The sequence below is a fragment of the Polyodon spathula genome, chromosome 48 (assembly GCF_017654505.1).
Source record: "Polyodon spathula isolate WHYD16114869_AA chromosome 48, ASM1765450v1, whole genome shotgun sequence".
NCBI classification, from domain to species: Eukaryota; Metazoa; Chordata; class Actinopteri; order Acipenseriformes; family Polyodontidae; genus Polyodon; species Polyodon spathula.
The window spans coordinates 2,475,403-2,482,106 of record NC_054581.1 but is presented as its reverse complement, the minus strand read 5'-3'; the positions used below and the strand labels follow the sequence as shown (position 1 = coordinate 2,482,106).

At 45.5% G+C, this 6,704-nt stretch overlaps 1 protein-coding gene across 1 annotated transcript in view; it reads left to right on the top strand.

The window, feature by feature from the left end:
* LOC121306486 (lysine-specific demethylase 6B-like) overlaps positions 1-6,704 on the top strand; it is a 665,627-nt gene that overhangs the window by 167,171 nt on the left and 491,752 nt on the right. The gene's annotated exons all lie outside the window — the stretch shown is intronic.

The window sequence follows — 6,704 nt, the reverse complement described above, 5'->3', positions numbered from 1 at the left end:
TCTTTTAAAAACTTGCCCCACCTACTGGATGGAGTTCAGGTCTTTGTATTGTAGAAAACTAAAAAAAAAAAAAAACTGCAGCCAAGACAGTACAATATTAACTTCAAACTAATACACTTAAAGGCAATGAAGAATAAAGAAAACATGAAATGCGAAGCATAAAGAGAATTCAAGATTAAGTTATTGATGGTAAGATAAGACTTCTGGAGGAAAAAACAAACAAAACACATTTGAATTGACTAAATGTGATTTTAATGAAAAGCAACAACAAATTACAGCACTGTTAGTGTTCTTGGAAAATAACAAAAAATACAGAACCAAAAAAAAAACTAAAATAGAATTCCAATTTTTCATTGTCAAGAATTGTGTTTTCAATATAAAAAATGCATACTAATGAACATCCAGTCTGAATGTGGATTGTATATAGTACAGTATCTGACAAAGAAGTGTGTCTGCAAGCAAACCCGATCCTCACTCTACCTACTACTGCCACCTAGGCAGGAGGTGTGAACAACACAGAAAAGGAGCTTGTGTAAGTCCACTATTAAATAACTCAACTTGAACCCTGGTCTTGGAGTACCCAACGTATTCTGAGCCTCTGCTGGCTTCTGTTCCAACCGAGCTGCTCTCAGTTACTTCATTCAACTCTTAACTAATAATTTGCCTAATCAGAAAATAATTTTAAACAGTTGGGCTTTCAAGTTAAGTATAAAATTGTATAAGGAACTTGAATCATCCAACATTGTATAAGCTGAACTATTCAAAAAGTCAAATTAAGCAAATTATTAGTTAACTTACAGGTTCAATTAAGCAACTGAGAGCTCGGTTGGAACAAAACCCAGCAAGAAACAGGATAGAAAACCACGGATATAACCCATATTATCATCAAACAGCCTTTGGGGAAATAAAAACCCCTGATAGCATGTGATAGTTGTGATGTAAATGTTATGTAATGAAAGCAGAAATGTAAAGTTATGATTTTTTTAAAAGTGGAAAGTCTAAGGAGAGTATGTTAGAATATTCTAGGAGAGTGTATAACATGCTCTTGTCCCTTGGGAACTAGTCAAAAATGTATCGTGAACGCATCCAGAGAGAGAGAGAGAGAGATGATTGTGGCAGTTGTGAGAGTAATATGCTATGCAAAATGTATAGTGCTCTGCGTTTTTGCTATGTACTGTACAGTGCTTTCCAGATACTGTTGCATAAAAAGTGCTATATAAATGCAAATAACTAATCTCTTCTACTTCTTCTGTCCTACGCCTCCTGTCCTACTATTACCCTGTCACTGTCCTCCCATTCCTCTCGAGCGAACTGTCCACGCCCGCTGACATCCTTTCTCACGAGCACTCTCTGCTTAACCCTCTTCAATCCAGGGTCCGTCCTGCACACTCCACAGAAACCACCCTCCTCCTGTAACTGCCTCCCTCACTCATTCCAATTCTCCTTGACTTCTGCTCTGCCTTTGACATTGTTGCTCATGCTATTCTCCTGTCCTCTGTCTCTGACATTGAGACTGCTCTTTCCTGGTTTTTTTCTTGTCTCTCTAACCATTTCTTCCAGGTCTCCTGGTGTAGCTCTCTCTTCTCCTCATCCCCTCTTTACAGGTGTGCCTCAAGGATCTGTCATGGGACATCTCTTTTCACTCTACACCTGCTCTTTTTTATTTGCCATTTCTTTGTAACATTATTGTGATGTTAGGCTGTATATAAATTTGACTATGAGAGTATTGCACTGGCAGCAAATGCAGCATCCTCAATGGAAACAGAAGGAAAACGTTACATTATTATTATTGGAGACATTTGTCAGTATAGTTAGTCCATCGGCGAATCTCTGCACACGTAAATTCTGATGATGATTATAAGAAATGCGATCTCAGCAACAGTACAGATAATAATAACAATAAAAGTGATAATATTAATTACATTGCTGCTGTTTTTGTTAAAATGTGCATCAGATGCATATAAATATGAATGTAAACTTGTCCTGAAAGGCCTACTTAATAATACCTAGTCTAGTTCATACTAGTAAAAGAATGAGTTATCCAATGTTTCCTAGATAATAAATTATAGCAATACTGCCAATAGATATGTATCCTAGGTCTATAGAAATTATTTTTACAATAAAAATCCTGGATTCTGCAAGCAGCTGCCATTCGGACCCATCTCTCCTGAGCTTCTTTGAGGCATTTATCTGCTTTTTCTTTCCAGGTCAACTTGTGGTTGGTACAACCAACTGCTTCACATTGTTTTGGCATTTTATTGCACAAATACGCTGAACACAGCACAGTTTCCCATTGTAAACAACAACAGTAGAGCGTATTTTCACCCCAGCCTCGGTTTTGAATGCAAAGTTCACGAATGTCCGACCATGCGAATAGCAATCAGCTTTTTGGTGTGTTCCCCTTTACGAGAGGTGGGCCGTGTGCATGTGTCTATGGCAAGCCACCTGGGCCACAAACTCATTGACACAACGCGTAAGAAAGTGAACAATGAGAACGTTAGGCTACTTACCGTAACCCTGGTTCCCTGAAAGTGAAGACGACCACCACTTACATTGGTATGGGATATTCCTGCCCTTCGGGTAGGTAATGCTGAGCTCTCTATACCAGAGCTGCCGAAAGGCAGTCCCGCCTACCGAGGGAATAAAACCGTCACTCGCAGGAAGATCCTCCTCTTTTTCCATCGAACCCATGTGGGCGACTGAAGCGACCTCACGGGTGGTGGTCGTCCTCTCTTTCAGGGAACCAGGGTTAGGGTAAGTAATCTAACGTTCCCTTTCAATTCGAAGATGACCACCACTAACATTGGTATGGGATAACATATACCAAGGTCGTCACGAGGGAGAAGAAACAGCAGCACATGAGGGATGTACAACACTGCCTTACCCAGAGGTTAGCGGTGAGAACTTATACCCTCAAGGACCCTTGTGCCTACAGAAGGCAAAGCAGGATCTACCACATTAATGCAGTAGAACCTGGAGAAAGTATGCAATGTAGCCCAGGTATGTGATGCATTGCATTGTTTATGGCGAGACTCAGCCTGACCAGATGCTCCATCACAACTGCCGTGTTGGCTAGTGCTCCCTCTCGCGACTGGATACAGAATCAACCAGTCGTCGAGACAGTTTAGTACTCTGATCCCCTGCAGCCGCAGGGGAGCCAGGATAACATCCACACACTTTGAGAACATACGCAGAGCTAGGGAGAGGCCGAATGGCAGCACAGCAAACTCGTACGCACTGTAAGGAAAAGCACAGGTACTTTCTGTGCTCTGGACGAATGGGAACATGAAAGCATGCGTCCACAGTGGTGAAGCAGTCGCCCGGCCGGATGAACTGGGGGATGTGACAGTGCATCAGCATTCAGAACCTCCTTTCTTTTAAGAACCCATTTAGGAGCCTCAGGTCCAAGATGGGGCGAAAGTCGTCGTCTTTCTTGGGTACCAGAAAGTATCTCGAGTAGTACCCCTCTCCGCATGGGAGATGGGGTCTACGAGACAAATGGCTTGCTTGCACAGCAAGGCAGCCACTTCTTTCTGAAGTACTGAGGCGTGCAGAAGGTCTGTGATGAAAATATTTGTGACACCTCGGAAGGGAGGAGGTCCCAAACGAAACTGAAGCGCATAGCCATTTCAGTTTCATATCAGGAGTCTGAGGTGCAAGCGCACCAGTGTTGCAGCTGTTGTGATGAAAAGGGGGTCTGAGGCTGTCAACCTTCAGGGGCCGTGCTCGGGCTGCCGAGGATGGGGATGGGCAGATTGGAGCAAGTATTTAGGGCGCTGGCCCTGAAAACGTATCCTATGATGCTGGTTTGTGGGCTGACCACGACCTGCATTCCCTCTGCCTGCTGGCCAAGCTCGGTTACCTGCTGGTGTGCCCTGAAGGCGATGCCTTAGGTCACCCAGTGGAGCTGTGGGGACTGGGACTGTTCGTGTGATAGTTCGAGTCTGGGGAGCTCGCCAGCGGCTCGACCTGCCCCATGTAGAGGCACGAGGAGGGAGCAATGCGGCTACCTGGCGGGACGCCTCGCATTCCCAGTGGGATCTTTGCAAAATCTCCTCCACATTTGGCCCAAACGTATGACCTGGGGATATACGCTCGTCAGGCAGTGCAGCCTTATCTGTATCAGGGACCCTGGCTTGAGCAGCCATAACGGTCTACAAGCCACTACTAAGCTAGCCAAGCTCCGGCCAAGGGCTTGTCCTTGGAGACCGGAGACTTGCAGCAGTGTGTTGGACAGGAGGCCACAGGCTCGAGGAGAGAGGCCTCGCACAGTATACCATCCAAATACGCAGTAAGCTCTTGTAACAGGTAGCTGTTAACTTTAGCTATCTCCTTCCTGAACTACTCCACCTGGTGGTTGGCTAGTGAGCACCAGGACTCACTGGGAAATACTCCCCCTAATAGTACTACATAGAAGACTTTGCACTCAGGTAAATACCAACTAATTCTAACCACTTTCTTCTCTATGCAGGTTCGTTTCAATCTGGGGGTTCACACAACCAGATGAGCAACAAGGAGGCACACAACAGGCAAATAGTAAAATGGATAACTTTAATTGATTGCAGTAGAAAAAGGTAAATATTAAAACAATACTAAAAAAATGTTAAAAATCCAGCTGGAAGCAACCCCACAATGAAACCGGAGCTGAAGGTCACGCAAAAGCATTTATCGAAGATGGTCAAGACGACAGGAACCACAGTCTGGAGTCTCTCCACGAGCAAGAAAATGCACCGTCTCGTCTGGATTGGCTTCTGCTGCGCTGCTAGTCTCCTTGTCTCCTCCCAAAACCTCAATCACCACTGCAGTTGCCCTGGGAGAGAAGATAGGGAGGAAGGAAAACAAGAGCAGGGGAGGAAAAGAATATAGGGAACTGGGTAAGGAGTAGTACACACATATATATAAAAATGTGTCTCCAGAGTTCAAGCTCCGGTACAGCTCAAAATGATCGCCTCTATAGGCAGAGAGTCACTGTACACCACTATGCGTGGCTGAGTGACCCAGTATAAGAATGCACTTATCTTACTACTGGAGAGTTAGCACATCCAAGCCACGTCTCACCATGGAATCAGGAACCTCCATCTCCAGTAAACGTGTTCATTTTATATTCTATGGGGTGCGGTGAAGTTGCAAACCCAGAAGAGCACCACAAAGCAGCAGACGGTCAGACAGGTAATCCAAGGCAAAACTTCTTAAAAACAAATCCAAGTCCCGCTGTGCAAAAACAAACCTCTACTGCTCAATCTGTCCCATCCTATTCATTCTCTATCCACACACACGCGACCAAAACTATCAGCACTGCTTACAAAAAAAGGCAATAACAAAATATAAATGATAGCACCCCTCTCTCATGCATTAATTCTCAGACACTGCACCTGTATTCTGCCCATTCTCTGTTTTGCTTATCCGCTGTTCATTTTTCTTTTGCTGTTTTGATTCCTATGTTCTGTTCCGTCTGATCTCTTCTTTCGCCTACCTACCAACTTCAATTCCATTCCACCGCACTCTCGTTCTCCATCACCTGTCCTTTTTATTCTCCCCATTAATCCCGAAATCACTGCAACACCTATTCCCATTCTACATAAATGGCGCTCAAACAGGCTCTTAACAGGGGTCATAGAAAGATGAAAGGGAAAATACTTAACACGTAATAACGCACCTGGAAACCACAGCCTGCGGACACATCAATAAAACAATTACCCACCTGTGGTGGGTTATGGGAGGAAGTCATGTGACACAGGTTGGATTTTTATTTATAATTCCGACAAAAGAAACTGCTTCTGTTACCAGCTATGGTAAGCAGAGACTTGAAATGAAAAACAAAATAGTCCAAACAGTTTTCAGTAATCCACACCCCACAGTAGGTGGCTCGAGCTCCCTCTTAAAAACCCAGGACAAGTAATTCCTGCAGCTCCCAAGGATCTCGGGGGGGCGTCCGGACTCGCAGACAGCCGGTCTGGGAATCCTCAGTCTGAGACCTCACAGAGCTCACACAGCACAACTGTCTCAGTCCAGGATAGCCAGCCCAAATGGCAGAACTCCACAACCTAAATAGTGCCCCAACCATGACTCAGTCATTCTCCTGTGTCTCAGTCCTTCCTGCACAGCCCTGCTAGTAGTCGGAGGGAGGTCTGGAGTAGACTACAAGAGGGACTCCTTTCACTCCTGTCACACCACCCCATTCAATTCTATAGTTATTAAAACATTTTAAAAGTCATGCAGGTGACACACACTCACTGTATGAGCCAAGCGAGTTGCCTGTGGTTCTGCTGCATATGCCCGCTTTAAATGTGTCTCTATCACCCTGCATTGGGGGTTCGGGCATGCCAGTTCTTTAATGAGACCACCCACCAGTGGGTCCTTAACCAGGGCTGCGATGGTGGCGTCTACTGGGGGGAATCCCACCAGGCTAATCTTATCTGCGCCTTCTAAGGAGGCGAGCAGTGTGACCTGCTTTAGCACACTGAGTCCCGAGGCTGGGTGGTCCCAGGAGGCGCGTACCTCCCCCAAAAAATCTGGGAAGTCCGGCAACCTCTGGGTGCAGGGAGCCAGCACCTGCATCCAGAAGACGGACCGGCGTGGTTCAGCAGCTGGTGTCCAGGGGACCTGCAGGAAAGCTGCAGCACGTCCCATGAGTGCTGAAATGGAGCTGTCAGACACTCTCAGAACCAGGCTCTTCCTCGGCAAGGGTCTCAGCCACTTGGATC